This window comes from Mobula birostris, chromosome 7 (assembly GCF_030028105.1).
Source record: "Mobula birostris isolate sMobBir1 chromosome 7, sMobBir1.hap1, whole genome shotgun sequence".
Taxonomy (NCBI): Eukaryota; Metazoa; Chordata; class Chondrichthyes; order Myliobatiformes; family Myliobatidae; genus Mobula; species Mobula birostris.
In genome coordinates, this window is record NC_092376.1 from 140,951,611 (window position 1) to 140,976,666 (window position 25,056).

Here is a 25,056-nt window from a genome sequence, read left to right on the forward strand (position 1 = left end):
TATTGATATATACAGTATCTTATTTATTGATTAGGAACAGCGATTATGGTTTCAAGTAAAGTTCCTTAATGCTGAATGAAAACAATTGCAATTGCCTGGTTTAAGTTATTTTTCCCCCATGAGCAGACCTAACAAATTTCAGCATTTTGATTCATTTCAAATATTATAGTTTGGTTATTTTTTATATTCTACATGTTCTTAACTTTTGGGAATATTCTGTTCTTTTTTGCCATCTTGGCAATTTGACTATATATATATATTTTTAATGTTTTCTACTTAGCTCAATGGCATAATTATTTACTTGACATTTTATTTTCAGTCAGGTACATTAACAGACATTTACCCCTGATCTGGGTCCATGTTATTTTTTTTCTTTCATTGATTCAAACTTGACCTAACCCCAAAGAAATTCCTCATCTTTCCCTTTCACATGCATTGAACAAACTTCTGTGCATTTCCAGATCTTTAATTTGCTTTGAACTTGTTCTGTGTTATGAATATTTTGAGCAGCTGGGTTTAATTGGTAGTATCTCCTGAGTCAGAAGCTTACTAGTTCAAGTTTATAACACAGTGGCATGATAAGTCTCATGCTTTGGAGGTGACATCAACATTAAAGCTTTATCTAGTTTTTAACCACTGCAGTACAAACCTCATTGTACTGAAGTGGAAGTTGCTGCAATTAAATTAGTGAAATATTGTTTATTCTTAAATAGTTTTAACACATTAAAATCTTGCTAGTTTTTACAAAGCAGAAATTGACATCTGTCATTATTTCAATAGGACTGCCTTTTTGATTTCTTGCCAGAAAGCCATAGTAAGAGTTTGATTTAAATTCAGAGAACTTTCTTGGAAACTCTTCAAGATTTCCTTGAGCAGTTCTCATAAACTTTGGTGTAAATCCAGTTTAATTTTATTTAGGAAATATGCAATTTGTTTATCAATATGTTGGCTATGAGAATCTTCAGCAAATAATTCTCTGTTGTTAAAAATACAGTATTTTAGAATGAATAGCGAGGGATTAAAATAAACGAGTTCAAAGAGAGTATTTTAAAACTGTATATAGTCTTCGTGAGATGACATTGGAAACGCTGTGAATACCATTCACCTTTGTACTTTGGAAAAAAAGTTCAGAAGGAGGGACTTTATTGTTGATTCCAGAAAGCAGAGGTGTTTGATGAAAAAAGATAAACTATCTTGGTTTTTTTTTTGTCTTTTTAAAAACTGGAAGGTTCAGTGAAAGTGATACAAATGTTTAAAATTATGGAAAGTAGACCAATTGCATCCTGGCATCCTTTCTAATAGTACAACGTTTCAGCATAACACATAAATTACATCAAAAGGAAACTAAGAAATGCAGATAAAACTATTTTATTGAAAAAGGTTTATAGAAAGAATGGAACAATCTCTTCCAAGTGAATGAGATTTTAGAGTTGTGCTGTTCACTGTGAATAGGTAGATGGACAGATCTTACCATGTTAGATAGATTACAGGCATTTAAGAAACTCCTAGATAGGTTTAGGGTTGATAGAAAAATGGATGGCTATGTAGGAGGGAAGAGTTGGGTTTATATGTGGAGTAGATAGAAAGGTTGGCATAAGATAATGAGCCCAAACGACCTGTTGTGTGTTCTATGTTTGAAACTGTAATTCTGCACTTGCCTCTATGATACAAACGGGATAATAACTGCAGTTCAAAATTCATTCAAAGTCCTTCGTTGGATGTAATGCATGGTCACTCTGAGAAGATAAGAGCAAAAATATACTTTAAGATAAAAATAAAATACTGGAAATACTGAGTAGATTGGCTGAATTTGTGGAGAAAGAAACAAAATTAATGTTTCGTGCTGATGCCCTTATCAGAGTGGAACGTAATAACTTCATTGACCTTACAGTCAAACCTAAACCTAACCCCAATGCATGGATCCTACCAGAATACAGTCAGCTGAATCACAGAGCAGAGCAGCCTCCCAAAATATAGAAACTTACAGCTAATCATATAATGAGCATGGGGATGTTCTGTGGCACTTTTGTTTCTTGCTCCAAAGCCAATCTAATTGGGGGAATAATAATTGTTTCATATTGTGTGAAGCACATTTATTCACTTAAAATTTTCTTCATAGATTTACTGCTTGAAGCAGTCCTGGTAATACTTTCTATTCTACAAATCCTGACAGACTGTAACTGCGAGATCTCTACAACTGCAGCAGTCAATGAACCTATTGTATGTCTCCTGCAGAGAAAACAATGCATATTGCCAGGATGCCAGGGAATTACAGAGCACTGGAGGAGAAACCATACTAATTGGTCAAATACAGTATAACACATAGTAGAAAACACTGGGGTATAGTGGGTTTTTTCCCCACCGAAGTTCATGGGACTACAACCAGAGGTCAAGGGTTAAGGGTGAAAGGTGAAAAGTTTGAGGGAAACATCAGAGGACTCTTCACTAAAAGGGATGTGAGAGTGTAGGATGAGCTGCCAGCACAAGTGGTACATGGAAAATAGGGATATGGAGGGCTGTTGTCCTGGTACAATTCAATGGGAGTGGGCAGTATAAATGGTTCGGCACAGTCTAGATGGATTGATGGGCCTGTTTCTGTATTTTACTTCTCTATGACTCTAACAATGCTTATTAAGCCAAAATATTGCTCCAGCAAGCCAAGGTTAATGGTATGTTTTTCTTCCAGGATCAAGAGTCGGGCCAGTGGAAGAGCAGATTGACAGTCCTCTGAGTAAAGAAAATTCCTTCCATCTCAATTCTAATTGGTTGACCCATTATCCAGAGATTGTGCTCTAGCTCATATTCTCCGAACTGAGGAATCTGATTCTCAGTACTATTTGATCACTGTATATTCTAACAGACTTTGTAAACGTGGACAGTCTTGCCTTTATAGGGCATACATAAATCAATCTGATGAATTTATATTCTAAAACTTCTGGGCAAGTGTATCCTTCTTTATGTAGAGAAATCACATCACACAAACCCTCTACAGAGTCTCTGAGGGATATGGTGATGTCTTGATTATGTCAGGACTTTTTATTTGTCACCATTGTAAGTAGAACATTATTCCTCATGAAATAGTTGGCATGCACACCTTCTGCTTCTGGCAGTTATGCGTAATATTGATTCCTCAAAGAAATGTGCTCATGACAGAGTAGAGCTGTCCCTTTTTATCCAAGGATTGAGACAAGAGAGAATACCCATTTTCATCCCAAGGGTCTGATCATATCTTGCAACTGCTGCTGACATTCCAGTCAAAAATAATCTTCAGTTGGCACATAGGGTAGAGTGGAGAAAACCCTACGTGCTTGTAAGGCATGTGTGTGTGATAAACAAGAAGCAGTTCTGAAAGTAGGATATTTAATGCAGGAAACACACATAAAAGTTGCTGGTGAACGCAGCAGGCCAGGCAGCACCTCAAGGAAGAGGTATAGTTGACGTTTCGGGCCGAGACCCCTTACTAGCTCTTCTTTCAGTTAGTTCTGATGAAGAGTCTGGGCCCGAAACGTCGACTGTACCTCTTCCTAGAGATGCTGCCTAGCCTGCTGCATTCACCAGCAACTTTTATGTGTGTTGCTTGAAATTCCAGCATCTGCAGATTTCCTAGTGTTTGCGTATTTAATGCAGGAGTTTGCTTGACATTGATTCTCTTGGATTAGCATAAGAAATTGGTTATTTTTGGATGCTGAGGCTTGAGATCAGTGTGATGGCTGGCAGTTAAAAGCAAGTGCTTTGTTCATTAGAAGAAGTCAGTGAGAGCAGACAGATTTCATACAGATAATATTGGTTTGTTTAAGTATCACGATATCCTGGCTGAGTCTGTTTTAGCTGTCTGGCAGCAATTGAAACTGAACATATTCCTAGTCCAAGAAGTCTCTTTGTCATTAGCAGTGCCTGCACATTTTATTGGTGAAAGTTAGAAATAATGATGAAATTGGATTTAATTCCTGTTCCAGCCTGAAAATGATCAATACTTTTGCTAGCAGGAGAACTGAACCACAGCTTAGGCTTCATCTGAAAATTTTTAGTGAGCTATGGGTGCCTGTTCAATCTTCTCATGCAATTCATTAATTTTCTCAGGAAAGTTTGGGCTGGATGTGATTCCCAAAGAACCCCTCAGATTGATTTGGGGATTTGAATTGGTGAGATGGAAGTGGAAGCCAGTTGCACCGCATGGTGATGTTCTGGAATCTCAGTGGGTGAAATGGGTGGAATTATGTAAGGTTAGATTAGTAGTGATTATGGAGCTGAGAAAAGCATCTGACCCCTGACATAATTGATTGCACTGTAAATATCTAATTTAGTGTTATTCTACAGCATTGACATTCAGCACCTTGACAACCATGAAGTATCAGAATCCAAATCAAGTTTATTATCACAGAAATATGTTGTGAAATTTGTTGTACAACAGTAAAGGGCAAGACAAAAATCACTGTTGGTTACAAAGATAAATAATTCAAAAAGATGAATAACTAGATAGTGTTCATGAGTTCATGGACCCTTCAGAAATCTGTTGGTGGAGGGGAGGAAGTTATTCTTAAAATATAGAGTGTGAGTCTGCAGCCTCCTGTATCTCCTTCGAAGTGGTAGTATTGTGAAGAGGACGTGCCCTGGATGATGAGGGTAAGTAATAATGGATGCCACATGCTTGAGTCACTGCCTTTGGGAGATGTTCTCGGGGGCAGGGAAGGCTGTGCCTATGTTGGAACCCTCTGCAGCCTGTTGTGATCCTATGCATTGGAGGCTCCATACCAGGCTGTGATGCAGCCAGTCAGAATGCTCTCCACAGTGCCTCTGCAGAAATTTGCCAGTCTTTGGTGACATTCTAAATCTCCTCAAATTTCTAGTGAAATATAACCGCTGGCATGCCTTCGTTGAGATTGCTTCAATCTTCACTGACAATCAGCACGAGTGTCTCAAAGATGCGTGCCTAGCCCACTGCTGTACGCTCTGTACGAACGTGACTGTGCGGCCAGGCACAGCTCAAATGCTATCTATGAATTCACAGGTGACGCTGCTGTTCTTGGCCGAATTTCAGATAGCTGCAAGGAGGCGTAAAAGAAACAGAATAGGTTTATTGTCACTGACATACGTTGTGACATTTGTTTTATGGCAGCAATACAGTTCAATGCATAAAAACTTTCAGTTACAGTAAGAAATAGAAATAAATAAAAAGTGCTAAAAGTGAGCAAAGTAGTGAGGTTGGGACCGTGGGATTATGGACCATTCAGAAATCTGATGGCTGAAGGGAAGAAGCTTGTTCCTTAAGCGTTGAGTGTACATCTTCAGGCTCCTATCTGACAGTAGTAATGAGAAGAGGGCATGTGCTGAATGGTTAGGGTCCTTAATGATGGATGCCGCTGCCTTGAAACAACACTATCAGCTGGTTGAGTGGTGTCACAACAATAAAAAATGCACTTCTTATAATTCAGGATTAAAATTTTGTCTGTCATTTTATTACAAGAGAAGATTGTAAATACAATCAATGAGCTTCCTCTTTGAAAAATCTCAACTTTTCATCACAGCTCTCATAAAAGAAATAAGATAAGACACAGTAAGGTTATTCACATGAACAGTGCAATTTTGTAGATAGATTGGTTGTAATAACCTTCACAGCTATCAGTAAAGCTGTTACGCTTGCAGGATGTCATTCTAAATCTGTCCACAGCTGTTAACATGGGTTTATCAGAATCTGTCGACTGAACCTATTTGCTTCATATTAGTTTCTGATGGTCATCCTTTTCAAGCTTAGTTTTAGACTAGGCAACACTTCATTTTCTGGTTTGTTTTTCTTCTCTAGCATGTTTGTGGTTATGAAAGAATTGCTGCAAAAACACTGATTTATCTTCAAATTACACTGTAGCCATCAAACTGATTGAGGAATGCTATGTGTCCATGTGCAGTTCAACTCTGTCTCAAATTGAGTAGAAGTGTTCTGTGTTCTAGAGAGCAAAGGGTTGTTTTTAAGTTGAACCTCTAAACTGCAAAGCAACATTTTTTGTTTAGCTTCCTGTGCTAAACAGGAGCCAGTCTTCAGTGCTTACTGTAAATAGCAAACAGTAATCAGTTTGAAATTAAAAGAACAGCTTTGTAAACAAGCACTTTCTATAGAGCAGACTTGCTGGCCTACAGCACTTGGGCTTACTGCTCAAGAGGTGCATTGTAAGACAATGAAGTTATTCAATTTGGCTAGTTTCAGACTAGACAACACTGGCTGAGTTATTTAGTTAAGGAAACTTGCATACCAAATTAATATTATCATTTGGCACAACAAATAGCTAATTTGTTAATAGTTGGAAGATTTGTGTACACAGGGAGTCAGCTTCACAGCATTTCAGACTATTTGTGTTGTAAGGCATTTGAAAAAATATCGCATGTGTGTGAAATCACCCAAGTGACAGAGAAACGGTATCAATGTAAAGTTCAGTCCAGGCTTTTTAGAAATAGTCCAGGAATATCAAGAAGAATGACAGAAGTATGGGGGGAACTAGAATCCATTCCTCTGCTTTCAATTTCTGCGACAGGTGACTGGTTCATTTGTGACATACGGATATGTCTTTTTAGCTTATAGGATCTGTACCTTTGAGTTTTAGAAATGTTGTAATTTGTAAGAATTTCATAAGAATACCTCTGAGTTTTAAATCTGTTTTAAGAATTTTGTCTGTTTTCAAACATGTATCACTAAAAATAAATGAAATGTGTTTAAATGACTTTGTTAGCTGGAAGTATCTCCTCTTTGACAGGGAGGGGAGACCCATTGCTCAAATAGTTGGTACTAGCAGCTAAACTCGCCATGGAGTATAAACTTGGAAGTGAACTAGTCTTTGAAGATTGGGTAGTTACAGTATTACCTCCCCTTAGTGAGGGTACTTAGCCGGCTGGTGGCATAGTGGCATCAGCACCGGACTTCAGAGCGAAGGCTCCCGAGTTCGAATCCAGCTGGCCCCCTTGCACAATTTCCATCCGTGCTGGGTTGAGCATCGAGCTAGCAACTCGGCCTCGTAAAAACAAGAAAGCCTGCTAAAAAAAAATGCCATCAAATGATGGCGTCCCGATGACTCCACTCGGAGTTAAAGGCTTTCTTCTTCTTCTTCTTTTTCTTCTTCTTAGTGAGGGTACCTGTGGCTATCTATATCGGATAGAGCTGAAGGTCTTTGCTTAAGTTCAGAACTTTGAGATCAGCAAACACAATACCATCACACAACGAGCTGCCCCCACAATAGTAAAGGTACATTGAAACAGTGTCACAAACAAAGAAGTTATCAAACATAAGTGATTTCCAAGAACACTTCCATTGTTCTTAGTGGTCAGGTCAGATCTTCAGTCTGTTTTACCACATGTTTTCTTCATCCTTACAGGCTACGTTAGTATTTTGGGGATTATCCGTAAGATAGTATTGACATGACAGGCATCTTCCAATCATTTGATCTTAACTGTTTCCACATCTCATTAGCATAATTTCTACACTGTTAAGGACACTTTATCATTGCCTACATCAGCAACCTGGTCTTGCCCTAGTTAATGCTATTTTAGCGGTGAGTACTGTGGTAGGGTTATGCTCAGGGAGATGCATGATCTGTTTAATGTGGAGGAAGGATGTGACTGGTGGTGATCAATTGGCCAGAGTGATTGACAAGCCATTTCCTGTACATCTTATTTAGAATTTTGACCTGAGGCTTAATCTTTAGTAGTATGCAAACCAATTAGAATTTGCTTATCTGTACATCTGGGCCATGTTCTAATATTGGCACTACTAAGAGATATACCGAGATTGCAAATTAGGTAAGGTATCCATATGTAAAGTTCGGAACCCAGTGCAGAGCTCGCAAGTGTTCTATGCCAATGGCAATCAAAAGAAGATTCCTTGAAAAACATCACAGGACCTAACTAGTCTATCTCGTGAATTGTTTGCCCATTGTGAAGATAGCTGAAATTGTATCGTTACCTGATTTCTGCATCTTTCTTGCTGCAAGTGATTTGAAGATTGAGGTTGCAGTTAACAGTGGGAGTCTGTTATGAGAGAAATTGAATTAAATCTAGGGAAATAAGACATTTGTGAAGCTGCACATGGAGAACTGTGAACTGTTTGTCTCCTTATTTAAGAAAATCTTTACATATATGCTAAGGTATTGGAAGCAATTCAGAAAAAAGGTTTATTAGCTCAATATCTGGAATGGGCAGGTTCTTTTATGAGGTAGATTGGACAGGCAAGGTTTGTACAGGTATCTATCTGCTGGAGTTTAGAAAGTGAAAGGAGTTTTAACTGAAACCTGAGGAGTGAAATGCACTCTTGTGGGAGAATCAAGAAACACTTTAAAACAAGGGGTTGTCTATTTCAGGCAGAGATTGAAGTGGTCAATGTTCCGATCTCTTTCTTAAAGGAAGTGGAGCGTACAGTTTTTTTTTTGAAGTTGTCACATGTTACCAAGTACGCAGAAATGTGCAATTGAAATCACAATCTAACTAGCTATGACCTTATGAATTACAGGTCACACTTGAGGGATTGAGTGCCCACTCTTGTTCCTAATTTATCAATTCATAAGTTTGTATGTTCGATTCCTCGATAACAAATTTCATGAAACATGCCCGTGATAATAAACCTGATTCTGATTCTGACTACTGCAAGGCATCCCAGAACAGAACTTCTTTGGCCCAGATTTTCCAATAGCAATGGTGATAAAACTCTCAGTATTTGCTGTCATTGCAGGACAAAAGTGGCACTAAGTTCTAGAGTTTGTAGATGTGTGGTTAAGCTTGTGGCCAGATACTGCAGTCAGTACTCTCCTTGTCAAAAAGGTCAATTAAACACAAAGTTCAGGGTCAGCCACTGACCGAAATCATGACATTGTCAGACCTATTAGCTAAGCAAGAAGTATGATTATACCTTTCATTGTAATGGTTAATAATGAACCAATTGAGTGCTCTGTATAGTGCAAAGTTGTCCTTTCATCCAATAACAGCAATGGAATGTGGTCCAGTTTAAATGGACCTTGTCAATTTTGATAAGGTGAAGCTAACCTAGTGTTAGAATGCCACTGATACAGAGGAGGTCTGATTAGAACAACTTCAAACACCCTTGCTTTTTTTGATTTGCCTATCAAGAACAACTACTAGTCAATGGAATATTTTAATAAATTTAGCTTCCTATAAAGACCAATTAATTGTAATCACAAGAAATTCTGCAGATGCTGGAGATCCAAAGCAACACACACAAAACGCTGGAGAAACTCAGCAGGTCAGGCTGCATCTATGGAAATGAACAATTAGTTCACATTTTGGGCTGAGACTTTTAATCCGGACTGAAAAGGAAAGGGGAAGCTGCCAGAATAAAAAGACAGCAGGAGGGGAAGGAGGATAGCTAGAAGGAGCTAGGTAAAGCCAGGTGGGTGGGAAAGGTAAAGGGCTGAAGATGAAGGAATCTGATAGGAAAGGAACGTGGACCACAGGAGAAAGGGAAAGGTGGGGCACAGGGGGAGGTGATTGGCAGATGAGAAGTAGTAAGAAGCCAGAGTGGGTATGAGAAGAGGCAAAGGGGAGGGGAAAGTTGTTTTATCGGAAGGAGAAATCAATATTCAGGCCATCAGGTTGGAGGCTACCCACCAACCTGGCTTTACCTATCTCCTTCTAGCCATCCTCCTTCCCCTGGGCAAATATGCTAGATTATTAAGAATTTTTCTGGGAATTATTTCACTTAATTTTTTTAATTGAGTTTAGGAAAACCAAATGTATTGTTGAATTTATGTAAATACAATTGAAATTCTAGTTTTGATTCTATTCTCTGATTAGCCTAGGTTTTTGATTCCAGTATTCATTTTTGAATAAGCAAAGGCTTATTAAAAGTACAGAAACAAAAGCCTGAATAGATGCAATAAGTAGGAATATGATTGCCTTAGCATGTATGAAGCAAAACTACATTATGGTTGTTTTGAGGAAAACTGATGTCTGATAAATAATTTTAAAAATAGTTGAGTCAAAAGTAACAAAAGACTTGAGAAAAATAAAGATAAAATAAAAAATAATAGTTTGAACAAAATGAAGGGAGTTTTATTTAAAAAAAAGATTGCAGTTCATTTGAGAGAGGTAAAATGCTACAATAATTCCATATACTTACTAACAGTAACTTACAACAGTAATGTAAACAATGATAAATGTGTAAAACATTAGCCAGAAGGAATGCAAATAACATCAGATGAATCAATTGTTTTGCCTGTTGAAGGTATTATGAGGATTTTGATTCAGACTTGAGGATACTGCCAGAACCCGGGGTTTTGAATTATGAGTTGGACAGGCTAGGTGTAGAAAATCATGAGGAGGAGACGGAACGACCTCACATGGTTATTTTCCTGGAGAAGGGGAACTAAAAACTAGAGCACATTGCTTTAAGGTGGGAGGTTAAAGGTTTACAAGGGATTTAAATGCAGAGGCTAGTGCATATATGGAATAAACTGTTAAAGGAGTGGTTAAGATAGATATAATAACAACATTTAAAAGGCATTTAGATAAGAGGGGCTTAGAGGGATATGGGACCAACTTGGTCAGCATGCTGAGTAGGGTCAACGTGCTCATTTCAATGATGTATTTCTCTATAACTTCATTTAATGGTTCTCAGCCTGTTTTGTACAAGAACTTATTTGATAATTTTGTGGTTCAACCCAGGTCCAAAGAATATTTTCAGTAGAAAACCTGTATTTTGGGCACAACTTTAAAGGTAAAGACTATCAGTTAAATGGAATACTTGAAAATTTGTAAAGACAGAAATCAACTTTGAGGGAAAGTCACTGGCAACATTTTCAACCGTTAGTGTTCTACTCCCTCCAAGGGACAGTCATCTTTCTAAAAATGACTGTGTTCCGGTCTGACCCCAAAAGAATCCTGCAGTCATCCTTTGCTTTTGAGCTGCTTCAGTTCATTCTCTGAAAAGCATTTCCAGAAGCTTGTGCACAATTTATTTAAATGATTGCTGATTTTATTTTCATGCTTCGCAACTAGGGGGATCTTCCATTTTGTTGCAGAGACACAATGAATATGGGCCCATAGAGAAAGTTGTCTTTTGAATGTTCAGTGTTAAGGATGTGTTAAAGTAGTTTAGCTTGTCAAATATATTTGTGAGATATGTAAAATAAGCCAAGTGTTGTTGAATTTTCTTGCCTGATGACACTGTATGCTTCAACTCACTCAATTTCATATTATCAGTACAGCATATTTTTCAGTATATCAAATAAGTTTCCATTCTGTGAAGAAGATGTACATCTGCACTGCCAACTTCTTGACACACAATTTGATTTTTTTTGTATAATTAACAACTTTGACAGTAACTTTGAAGGTTTTGTGAAGACAGGTACCATGTCTTTAACAAATAAGACCATTCTGAGAAAACTGTTTTTTATCATGTGAATTTGAAATAATTCTTTGAACATATCCCAAATGGTTCCCCTGCATTGAATTAGCTTCACCTATTATAGGATCTACAGCTACCCTCAATGTCACCCTCAGCACAGCTCAAACCCACCAAAGCCCCATATTCAAAATGTGCATCAGCAATTGTGAAAGTACTTGCATTAATAAAGTCTTGCAAATCACCTTTCCATAAATGCTACATCAGAAAAAGTGTGCATCATTAGATTTACCAAATTTAGGAGACAATCCATTGTTTACAATTTGATGTGTTCCGAGATATTGAACTGTTAAAAGATGCAATAGGCTGGAGGGTTTTTTTACTCTTTGCAGCTGACTTCCCCATAATTTCAGAGCATGCATCAAAAGCAGATTGTGAGCATCTTTTGACTAAACATTCAATAGGCAACAAGAGCTGCACAGTGCTTGCTTCTGAATAGTACCCTGCACATGCATTCAAATCTGTGGTTTCCAAATGCCAGCTTTCTGTTTGGAAATATCAACAGGTTATATTTACAGAAGAAGTCTGTTAATTACAGTGTAATTTTAATATTTTAGAATGTAGGTTGCTTGTAGATAACATTTTGATGCTTAACAAATTTTTAAGTCCCAGTTTTAAGTCAATATTTTTGTTTCCTCAGATTGTAATTAACTTGTAATATCACAAGAATTTGCAGCTCAAAGAACAATTTGAAAAGTTTTCTAATTCACCAGTTTAAGAATTCATGCTGTAATTAATGTGCATACTCTTCCCTGGAATTTTTTAGGACCAATATTTTCTAAAAACTAATGAATGTAACACTTATTTTTAGTTGTATCTGAAACTTAATATTCATATAACTTTCATTTTTAATAAGGAAAAGCACAGTTATTACATACAGTATATCAAAAAGCATGCACAATATGATCTATTATCTGAATCTTACGTGTATATTTGTGAACTATGATTGATTTGCAACCTTTAGGATAAAAAAAGTTTATTTCAATGCCACAGCCAACTGATATTTTTTCATTGAAAAATGGAGTCAACGTAGTTAGAATAGTTCAACTTGACACCAAAGCACAGGAGATCTAATTAAAATTGCAAACCCTAGTGAACTAATACTTGAAATATATATAATCTGATATCATCACCGTCATTATGTGACATGTTGTTTGACGTAGGCGATCATGGTCTTTCCATGAACAAGATTATTGGCAAATTTTTCTACAGAAGTGGTTTGCCATTGCCTTCTTCTGGGCAGTGTCCTTACAAGACAGGTGACCCCAGCCATTATCAATACTCTTGAGAGATTGTCTGCCTGGCATCAGTGGTCACACTGGGTTTTCACAAATTAAACCATGAGGCGTTTTATGTTAAAGAAAAGCTGTAACAACTCATTTATTGTACTCCAAACACTTAACACAAAAAGTTTTCACCAATTACATTGCAGCATAATCAGGACTTATGATATAGACCAGCTATTCATACAACCATTCACCACCTGCTTGCTCCCATGGCTTGATGTGACCCTGATCGGGTGACTAAGCAAGTGCTGCACCTTGCCCAAGGTTGACCTTCAGGCTAGTGGAGGGAAGGATCGCCTTACACCTCCTTTGGTGGAGACGTAGCTCTACCCTGCCACCTAATAATCTTGATATAAAAATTCTCAATGAAACTATATTATATAAAATTGCTAAACACAAACGATTCTGCAGATGCTGGAAATCCAGAGCAATACACACAAAGTGCTGAAGGAACTCAGCAGTTCAGACAGCATCTTTGGAGACGATTAACATTTGACATTTCGGGTGAGACATTTCATCAAGATCATTGTGTGTGTGTTTGTGTTTGCTATACAGAACTGCACACTTACAAGATTTTGAGGTGATACCTGAATTGAAGTATCCTGTGAATTTAGATATTTGGCCAGTTAAACTTTACTTGATAAATGGCAAAATTTACATATCACATATTCATAACCAGAAAGTGAATTGTATCGTTAATAATCACAATAATCACTGACATTGTAAATTGTTTGTAGAATGGAGATTCCTTTTTTTTTAATTGAGCCTATCATTCAGCCTGGCAAAGGTCCAGTCAGATATTACATTTGTAGCTAGTTTTGTTTCTTAGTAAAGACAAAAGAGATGGTAGTTGCTGGAATCTGAAACAACAACCAAGATGCTGGAGGAGCTCAGCTCAGCCCAGCCCAAATGCAGATCTGGATGAAGGATGCTGACCCAAAATACCAGCTGCCCACTTCCCCCCTCAAATGATCGCTAACCCATCGAGCTCCTCCAGCATCTTGTTTGTTGGTGATTTGTTTTACAGTCTGCTGACTAGTTAATGACAGAAATAAAAGAAAGGCTTAGAAAGTAGACGAATGCATGTTCTAAATATCACATGGACAAAAACTAAGCACTGCCAGTTTCCAGGAACCTCTCTTTACCCTGTTTCCAGTTAACATGCAGCAATAATAGCTCTGGGAAAATTTTAGGAAGACATAACTTCCCACACTCTGGCCTCTTGGAGGTTATTTCTTTCTTTAGACTTCAGCATTTTGTGTAGTTTAACTCCCATATGATAAAAGATGTATTGTGTTTAAGAGGGTCAGCCAAAAAGTCACATATTTTCATTAAAAAATAAGCAGGTCTTTTTGAAGCCACAGATCTATTTCCAGTTCATATGAATAGAAATGGCATTCTTTACCTAAAATGGAAATGCTGCACCAACTACAAACACAAAAATCACAGATCGTCAAACCTCAGCATTGCTCATTACGTATTCTAGCCAAATAATGTGCTTTTTTAATTGCAAAATGCACATCACAACATTAAAGCAATATTGTGAATGGTGGATTATTGTAGTTTCAGTATTGTTAGATACCTGTACATCCAAGTCCTAGGTTGTTCACTTCAATTTCAATATATAAGATTAACTACGAGGCTCTTCAGCTGTCAAAAATATAATGATAGCCTCTTTTCCACTCAACACTTTCTTTTTACCATGTGTCTAAATATAGCTAATGTTTTCACTGTAGTTCATGACTACAATGTTAGAAATTTAAAAAGAAATGAAAAGGTCTGAAGATATAATAAATATATCTACATGGAAAATACACACTGGCCTAACTTCTCTCTCATTGGGTGCAAATAGTAATCTCCCATGGTTGCTTTTATTAAGTGCTTTACGGATATTAGCACCTGGGTCTCTTGTGAATGCTGTTGTTTCCTGCAGAAGTATAACTTACTGACAAGGGAATGAAAATTACCTGAACACTGTAGTATGCAGCTTTAAACTACACAATTGCCCTGGAATGGTGCAACTGTAGCCAGCAGAGCTGAAGTGTGGATACATCTTCTGACGTTTGGAGGAGCACCCTCATCCCCTAAGCCCCATTATATTAGATTACTTTTTACTTGTCCTTGAGTGATTTTGAAATTCCTAAGCAATTCATCTTATGGATTTTTCCAGTTGAGCTAAAATGAATTATATCAATTTCTGATAATACGTCTTCAGACAACAATTTGCAATTATTGTGGGTTTAGTGGTAAGCTAATCTGCTAACAAAACTAGTGATATCAAAATAAACATTGATCAGATTAGTGGAGATATGGCTCTGCTTGATTTGAATTGTTTCTTATAGACTGAAGTAAAATTCTCCCCAGTGTTGGGTAGTGATAACTGGTATTAAGTATTACTTCTCATCAAGTTGACCAGTTACACAAGTGTAGTTCTCTGTATTACAAAGGTTTCAAAAATACTTATTTATAAAGTACACTGAGATATGCTTGGAATATGAAATATACTTCAAATGTATCTTCCCCTTTCTTTTCAACTTGCACAATGCACTGTTTTTTTTAAATGTCTTTCTGATGCATAATTGGAATGGCATGGATAATCTTTATGTAGGAAATCAGGCTGAGAAATACAATTGCAAAACTTAATGAACAGCACTTGGAAAACCTCAGAACAAAATACAACATTAATTTTAAAAATTGCTGACATCTCTCCTAATTGCTGTTTTAAGTCTCAAGACTGCAGGTGGAGAGTATTAACCAGTAAATTCAGCCCATTAGCTCAATTGCTTGCATTCTCGACTAAAAGTTCTGGGTTCAAGTCAAGATATCACTCAAAGGAGAGAATGTTACCTGCTAGTTAAATTCACAGGGGCCCTGAACCATACCACCTGTATCATTTTAGGCAGAGCCCGGTAACATTTGCCATAAGACATAGAAATAGAATTAGGCCATCTAGTCCATTGAGTCTGCTGCACCATCAGACATGATGGAATGGTCTGCTGCACCATTCCATCATGTCTGATTTAATATCCTTCTCCATCCCACTCTCCTGCCTTCCTCCTGTAACCTTTGACACCTTTACTAATCCGGAACCCATCAACCTCCGCTGTAAGTGTACCCAATGACTGGACCTCCATAGCCATCTGTGGCCATGAACGTCACAGTTTCACCGCCCCTCTGGCTAAAGAAATTCCTCCTCTTCTCTGTTCTAAAGGGACATGCTGGTATTCTGCAGTTGTGTCCTCTGGTCCTAGATTCCCCCCGCAAATGGAAAAATCCTCTCCATGACCACTCTTTCAATATTTATACTCTATGAGCATTTCAATATTTGATAGGTTTCAATGAAATCCCTCTTCATTTTTCTAAACTCCAGCGAGTGCAAGCCAAGGATTAAAAACACTGTTCATGTGTTAACCCTTTCATTCCCAGGATCATTCTCGTGAACCTTCTCTGGACCGTCTCCAATGCCAGCACATCCTTTATTGGATAAAGGGCCCAAAACTGCTCACCATATTCCAAGTGTGATCTGACCAAGGCCTCATAGAAACATAGAAAACATACAGCACAATACAGGCCCTTCAGCCCACAAAGCTGTGCCGAACATGTCCCTACCTTATAACTACCTAGGCTTTACCCATAGCCTTCTATTTTTCTAAGGTCCATGTAGCCATCCAGGAGTCTCTTAAAAGACCCTATCGTTTCCACTTCCACTGCCGCCGCCGGCCCATTCCACGCACTCACCACTCTCTGTGTAAAAAAACTTACCCCTGATATCTCCTCTGTACCTACTTCCAAGCACCTTAAAACAAATGCTCTCTCAGGCTAGCTATTTCAGCCCTGGGGAAAAGCCTCTGACTATCCACACAATCAATGCCTCTCATTATCTTGTACGCCTGTATCAGGTCTCCTCTCATCCTCCGTCACTCCAAGGAGAAAAGTCCGTGTTCACTTAACCTATTCTCATAAGGCATTCTCCCCAATCCAGGCAACATCCTTGTAAATCTCCTCTGCACCCGTTCTATGGTTTCCATGTCCTTCCTGTAGTGAGGCAACCAGAATTGAGCACAGTACTCCACGTGGGGTCTGACCAGGGTCCTATATAGCTGCAACATTACCTCTTGGCTCTCAAACTCAATCCCACTATTGACGAAGGCCAATGCACCGTATGCCTCCTTAACCACAGAGTCAAACTGCGTAGCAGTTTTGAGTGTCCTATGGACTAGGACCCCAAGATCCCTCTGATCCTCCACACTGCCAAGAGTCTTACCATTAATGCTATATTCTGCCATCATATGTGACCTACTAAAATGAACCACCTCACACTTATCTGGGTTGAACTCCATCTGCCACTTCTCAGTTCAGTTTTGCATCCTATCAATGTCCCCCAACCTCTGTGTCATCAGCAAATTTACTAACCCATCCCTCCACTTCCTCATCCAGGTTATTTATAAAAATCACAAAGAGTAGGGGTCCCAGAACAGATCCTTGAGGCACACCACTGGTCACTGGCCTCCATACAGAATATGACCCGTCTACAACCGCTCTTTGCCCTCTGTGGGCAAGCCAGTTCTAGATCCACAAAGCAATGTCCCCTTGTATCCCATGCCTCCTTCCTTTCTCAATAAGCCTGGCATGGGGTACCTTATCAAATGCCTTGCTGAAATCCATATACACTACATCTACGGTTCTACTTTCATCAATGTGCTTAGTCACAACCTCAAAAAATTCAATCAGGCTTGTAAGGCACGACCTGCCTTTGACAAAGCCATGCTGACTATTACTAATCATATTATGCCTTTCCAAATGTTCATAAATCCTGCCTCTCAGGATCTTCTCCATCAACTTACCAACCACCAAAGTAAGACCAATTGGCCTATAATTTCCTGGGCTATCCCTACTCCCTTTCTAGAATAAGGAAACAACATCTGCACCTCTCCCATCCTCTGGAACCTCTCCTGTCCTCATTGATGATGCAAAGATCATTGCCAGAGGCTCAGCAATCTCCTCTGTCGCTTTCCACAGTAGCCTGGGGTACATCCCGTCTGGTCCCGGTGACTTATCCAACTTGATGCATCCAAAAGCTCCAGCACATCCTTTTTCTTAATATCTACATTCTCAAGCTTTTCAGTCCACTGCAAGTCATCCCTACAATCGCTAAGATCCTTTTCCGTAGTGAATACTGAAGCAAAGTATTCATTAAGTACCTCTGCTATTTCCTCCAGTTCCATACACACTTTTCCACTGTCACACTTGATTGGTCCTATTCTCTCACGTCTTATCCTCATGCTCTTCACATACTTGTAGAATGCCTTGGGGTTTTCCTTAATCCTGTCTGCCAAGGCCTTCTCATGGCCCCTTCTGGCTCTCCTAATTTCATTCTTAAGCTCTTTCCTGTTAGCCTTATAATCTTCTAGATTCATATCATTACCTAGTTTTTTGAACCTTTCATAAGCTCTTCTTCTTGACTAGACTTACAACAGCCTTTGTACACCACAGATCTTGTGCCCTACCATCCTTTCCATGTCTCATTGGAAGGTACCTACTCGGAACCCCACGCAAATATCCCCTGTTGCCACATTTCTTCTGTACGTTTCCCTGAGAACATCTGTTTCCAATTTATGCTTCCAAGTTCCTGCCTGATAGCCTCGTTTTTCCCTTTACTCCAGTTAAACATTTCCCTAACTTGTCTGTTCCTATCCCTCTCCAATGCTATGGTAAAGGAGATAGCATTGTGATCACTATCTCCAAAATGCTCTCCCACTGAGAGACCTGACACCTGACCAGATTCATTACCCAATACCAGATCAAGTACAGCCTCTACTCTTGTAGGCTTTTCTACATATTGTGTCAAGAAACCTTCCAGAACACACCTAACATCTAAACCCATCTAAACGCCTCACTCTAGGGAGATGCCAATCAGTATTTGGGAAATTAAAATCTCCCACCACAACAACTCTTATTATTACGCCTTTCCAGAATCTGTCTCCCTCTCTACTCCTCGATGTCCCTGTTACTATTGGGTGGTCTATAAAAAACACCCAGTAGAGTTATTGACCCCTTGCTATTCCTAACTTCCACCCACAGAGACTCCGTAGACAACCCTTCCATGACTTCCTCCTTTTCTGCAGCCGTGACACTATCTCAGATCAAGAGTGTCACGCCCCCAACTATTTTGCCTCCCTCCTTATCCTTTCTGAAACATCTAAAGCCTGGCACTTGAAGTAGCTATTCCTGGCCCTGCACCATCCAAGTCTCTGTAATGACAACAACATCATAGCTCCAAGTGCTGATCCACGCTCTAAGCTCATCCGCTTTATTCATGATACTCCTTGCATTAAAATAAATACATCTCAAACCATCAGACTGAGCGCGTCCCTTCTCTATCGCACTGTCTACAAGCTTTCTCTATTTCTGAGGCAACCTTCCTTTCCTCTGTCACTTCAGTTCGGTTCCCAGCCCCAGCAATTCTAATTTAAACTCTCCCCAATAGCTTTAGCAAACCTCCCCGACAGGATATTGGTCCCCCTCGGATTCAAGTGCAACCTGTCCTTTTTGTACAGGTCACGCCTGACTCAAAAGAGGTTCCAATGATCCAGAAATCTGAATCCCTGCCCCCTGCACCAATCCCTCAGCCACGCATTTATCCTCCACCTCATTCTATTCCTATACTCACTGTTACGTGGCACAGGCAGTAATCCCGAGATTACTACCTTTGATGTCCTGCTTCTCAACTTCTTTCCTAGCTCCCTGTAGTCATTTTTCAGGACTTCCTCCCTTTTCCTACCTGTGTCGTTGGCACCAATATGTACCATGACCTCTGGCTGTTCTCCTTCCCAATTCAAGATATTGTGGACATGATCAGAAACATCCCAGACTCTGGCACCTGGGAGGTGAACTACCATCTGCATTTCTTTCCTGCATCCACAGAATCACTTATCTGACATCCTAACTATAGAGTCCCCTATCACTGCTGCCATCCTCTTCCTTTCCCTACCCTTCTGAGCCACAGGGCCAGACTCTGTGCCAGAGGCACAACCATTGTTGCTTCCCCCAGGTAGACCATCCCCCCGAACAGTACTCAAACAGGAGTATTTATTGTTAAGGGGGACAGCCACTGGGGTACTCGCTAGTACCTGCTTCTTGCCCTTCCCTCTCCTGACTGTTACCCACTTCTCTGTCTCCTGTGGTCCCAGGGTGACTACCTGCCTGAAGCTCCTCTCTATCACCTCCTCACTCTCCCTGACCAGACGAAAATCATTGAGCAGTAGCTCGACACACCTGGTGCAGATGTGGTCGGCCAGGAGGCTGGGAGTCTCCAGGGCCTCCAGGACCTTCCACATCTGACACCGAGCACAGAAAACTGGCCTCACACACATACTTTGCCTTTATTTTAAACAGATAACCTACCTGACCTGAACCCTTTATCGCTGAAGCCCCGTTGGGCCAAAGCCTTCCTACTCTGTCTCTATTCTGTTGCCCGCTCTGTAAATCTGTGTTCCTTTTAAACACTTCCCACTGTTCTCTCTGGCTGACCTCCATGCACTTGCGCAGTCATACCCCGTTCAAACCACTGAAAAAGCAGCAGAGTTAAACTCTTGTTTTTTTTTATTCCAGTCTTCTTGCAATTAATGCAAACATTCCATTTGCCTTTCATACAACTGACTCAGCATGCGAGTTAACCTCAGAATCAGAATATGGGTTCATTGTCCATTCAGAAATATGATTGCGGTTGGAAAGAAGCTATTCCTAAAATGTTGAATGTGTATCTTCAGTGTCCTCCTCCTTGATGGTAGCAATGAGAAGAGAGCATGTCCTGGGTGAGGAGAGTCCTTCATGACGATGCCAACCTTTTGAGACATCACCTTTAGAAGTTATCCTCGATGCTGGGGAGGCAAGTGTCCATGTTGTAGATGGCTGATTTTGCCACATTCTGCAGCTTATTCTGATCCTGTGCAGTCGCCTCTCCATACCAGACAGTGATGCAAACAGTTGGAAAGTACATCTGTAGAAATTTGGGAAAGTCTTTGGCAATGTACCAAATCTCCTCAAACTCTTATGAAGTATAGCCACTGTCATGCCTTCTTTGTAATTGTATCAATATGTTAGGCCTTGGATAGATCTTCAGAGATGTTGAAACTCAGAAACTTCCAGCTGCTCACCCTTTCCACTGTTGATCCCTCAATGAGGACTGTTGTGTGTTCTGTCAACTTCGCTGTCCTCAAGTCCACAATCAATCCCTGGTCTTATTGACATTGAGTGCAATGTGGTTGTTGTGACACCACTCAACCAGCTGATCTATCACAATCCTCAATGCTTCCTCATTACCATCTGAAATTCTACCAACAAATTTATGGATGACATTTGAGATGTGCCTGGCCACAAGATCATGGAAGGGGAGTCGAGCAGTTGGCGAAGCATGCATCCTTGAGGTGCACCTGTGTTGATTGCCATCAAGGAGGAGATGTTATTTCCAATCTATACTGACTATAGTCTCCCAATGAGGAAGTCGAGGATCCAGTTGCAGAGGGAGGTATAGAGGCCAAGGTTTTGGAGCTCATTGATTAAAACTGAAGGTATGATGGTGTTGAATGCTGAGCCATGGTCAATGAACAGCAGCCTAATGTAGATTTTGCTATTGCTCAGGTAATCCAAGGCTGAGTGGAGAGCTAGTGAGATTTCATCTGCTATAGACCTGTTGTGGCAATATATATAGGCATCCGTTAGTCTCATGAGACCATGGATTTGCGCCTTGGAAGGTTTCCAGGGCGCAGGCCTGGGCAAGGTTATATGGAAGACCAGGAGTTGCCCATGCCGCAAGTCTCCTTTCTCCACGCCACCGATGTTGTCCAAGGGAAGGGCACTAGGTCTGATACAGCTTGGCACCAGTGTCATCGCAGAGCAATATGTGTTTAAGTGCCTTGCTCAAGGACACACACACTGCCTCAGCCAATGCTCGATCTAGCAACCTTCAGATCACTAGACGAACGCCTTAACCACTTGACTACGCGCCAACATTGTGGCAATAAGCAAATTACATTGGGTCCAGGTCCTTGCTCAGGCAGGAGTTGATTCTGGCCATAACCAACCCCTCAAACCACTTCATCAGAGTAGATGTGAATGTGACTGGATGACAGTCATTGAGATGGCTTAGCCTCCTCTTCTTGGTCACTGGTATGATTGTTGTCCTTTTGGAGCTGGTGGGAACCTCCGAAGCAGCAGTGAGAGACTGAAGATGTTCCTGAACACACCCGCCAGCTGATTAACTCAGGTTTTCAGTGCCCTACCAGGTACACCATCAGGGCCTGACACCTTGTGAGGGTTCACCCTCATGAAAGATGTTCTGATGTTGGCCTCCAAGACAGAGACTAGATGCTGCAGGGATTCACACAGGTGTCATTTTAATCTCCCTTTCAAGCCATACATAAAAGGTGTTTAGCTCATGTGGGAGTGAAGCATCCGTTTAAGGAATTCTGCACGAGGACTCCCAAGTCCCTTTGCTCCCCTGATGCCACGTCTCCATCTGCAGTTCATTGTTTCATATGAAACTTAATGGAAGGTCCCTAATACATGGTGAAGAACTCACCTCCTTCTCTCTCAGTGGAGTTCAGCAGAGAGTGTTGATTTGATCATGGGTTCTCCCATATTTGGAGCAACAATAGATAGCACACATGGAATGCTATCTTGTAAAGGAAACCAGGCTGGATTTGCTGTAGGAAAGGCTAACACTTCCTAAGTGTGCAATTTGTACATATCAACAGTCAGAAAATCATGTTGGTCAAAATCCGAAGCTCAGAAAACTCAAGGTTCTTTCATTCTTAGTTGTCTGTTGTGCCTGCTGTATATCAGCCATGTGACTGGACCAATAAGGGTCTTTGCCTGATTTCTTTAACGCTAATTCTTTCCTTTCAAGTAGTGCTGAGCCTACATGCAACATGAGGAACAATGCAGCCAGTACCATAATGCAGATAGCTATGCTGGTACTCCTGCAAATGTCTGAACCAATCCGGCAATGAAACTCATGCTTCATCATTGCCTGTTGCACCTTCCAGAATTTGGTAATTATGCAACCGTATCACTTGCCTGCTGTCGTACAACAACCGAAGATAAGAGAATTATACAAGAAGGAGAACAAGATGAGAGACTCTCTGAACTTGACCACTATTTCAAATGCAGACCCTGTTCGACTAATTAAGAACTGGATAGAAACATAGAAAACCTACAGCCCAATACATAGAGGCAGTGTCATGTGCTGGTGATCACCATCTCCAATAAGAGTCTCCTGACTGTTGCCTCTGACAGGAAATGGAACTGCCGTTATCCAGTCGGCCCAAAATGTCGACTGGTTTTCCCCTCCATAGACACAACCTGGCCTGCTGAGTTCCTCCAGCATTTTGTGTGTTACTCTGGATTTCCAGCATCTGCAGAATCACTTGTGTTTGCAATTTATGTTACCTTATCTCTGTTTCAAATTTCTTTCAGCATAAATCATGAATAGAGGGATCAAGCTGCCAAACCTGTAGATCTAATCTATACAGAAACCATCCAACAATTGACTAGTCACTCTCAGCAAAGCATCTGCATCAGTGTTTGATTTGTCTTTGGCTGTTCTACTGTTCTCATCCTCTCGGGCTAATGGAAGGCTATTCATAGGCTATAGTAGCCATTGCCTGTGACAGCAGCAGACCTGGGAAGGGCTCTGCAGACGGTCAACCCCTGTAAGGCAACTGGGCCAGACATCCTCCCAGGCTGAGTACTCAGGGAGTGTGCACGCCAGCTCACTGACATCTTCAACACTTCACTTATCTAGGCTGCTGTCCCCACATGCTTTAAATCAGCCACCGTCATCCCTCTACCAAATAACTCTACAGCTTCAGGACTAAACGACTACTGTCCGGTGGCACTGACGCCAATCGTCATGAAGTGCTTTGAATGGCTGATCATAGCACATGTCAAAAACTCCATTCCTGCCACATTAGGCCCTCACCAATATACTTACCGACACAACCGCTCGACAACAGATGCACCTGGCCCTGACAAACCTAGAAAAGGACACTTATGTCAGAATGCCATTTCTGGATTTCAGTTCAGCATTCAACGCTATTGTCCCACAGACCTTGGTGAACGAACTTCCACTCCTCAGTCTAAGTATATCGCTGTGCAACTCGGTGTTGGACTTCCTAACGAACACACCTCTGATAGTCAGGACGCACAAGTTTTCCTCCCTCCCCATCACCCTCAACACAGATGCCCCCAGGGCTGTGTGCTGAGTCATAACTGCACGGCCAAACACCTGAACAATCACATCATCAAGTTCGCTGATGGCGTGACAGCAGTGGAACTCAGCAGAAACAATAATGAGATCAAATCAAGTTTAATTGTCAGACAAACCACATATGGATACATACAAAAGAGACAACTTTCCTCTAGGGCCAAGGTGCAAAGACATACACGTGCATTCAAGGTAATGAGAAAGAAAATAAACAACATATTCACGTAAGAAAACAAATTTTTAGACCAATTTCATGAAATACAAGTCCAGCAAATTGATGATTCCCAGCTGTCCAGCCTGTAATCCCACCAATTCAGAACTGGAGGACAGCACCGATGGGAGAGGCCACCCCTCCCCCTCCCTCCCATCCCTCCCCCCAACTGAACCTGGACACCACACTACACCGCAAGCCGGAAAACTGCGGCCTAGTCCTAGCCTCAACCGAGGTGAACTGCTGCCTCGCTGCCCGTCTCCCCCCAAACAAGGGAAGCAGGCCTGTGGCAATCAATATCCAACAGGGTCTTGTGATCACAAAAGAAACGTCCAGGACAGTCCGGGTGTGTTGCCTCCCAGGTGCCAGGGTCAGGGATGTCTCAGATCGTGTCCACAACATTCTGGAGAGGGAGGGGGACCAACCAATGTCTTGGTACATATTGGTACCAGTGACATAGGAAGGAAAAGGAATGAGGTCCTGAAAAGAGAAGCAGGACCTCCCAGGTAGTAATTTCTGGATTGCTGCCTGTGCCACACACCAGTAGGGGTAGAATCAGGATAATTTGGCAGATAAATGCGTGGCTGAGAAGCTGGTGCAGGGGGCAGGGCTTCAGGTTCTTGGATCATTGGGATCTCTTCTGGGGGAGGTATGATCTGTTCAACAGTGACAGGTTGCACCTGAACCCGAGGGGGATCAATATTCTTGTGGGCAGGTTTGTTAGAGCTGTTGGGTAGGGTTTAAACTAATGTGGCAGGAGGATGGGAACCAGAGTGAAGGGACTCAGGATAGGACGGATGGTAAAACTGTCAGGAAGGGCAGGCAGGTGATGGGACTTAAGTTGCAGCCAACAGGTTGAGTATCAAAACATGAGGGATGCAGAATCAGGAAGGATAGC

At 40.7% G+C, this 25,056-nt stretch overlaps 1 protein-coding gene across 5 annotated transcripts in view; it reads left to right on the forward strand.

Annotated features, from left to right (window-relative positions):
• LOC140200457 (transcriptional activator protein Pur-alpha-like) overlaps positions 1-25,056 on the forward strand; it is a 163,670-nt gene that overhangs the window by 96,514 nt on the left and 42,100 nt on the right. The window contains exon 6 of one of the 5 annotated variants that reach the window (XR_011886627.1): positions 2,687-3,375. The exons of 1 other annotated variant lie outside the window; for it this stretch is intronic. The gene's annotated coding sequence lies outside the window, so the exon portion shown is untranslated. Of the gene's footprint in view, positions 1-2,686; positions 3,376-25,056 lie in introns of those variants that run through there. 3 more of the 5 variants (XR_011886630.1, XR_011886629.1, XR_011886628.1) reach the window with 3 other exon arrangements.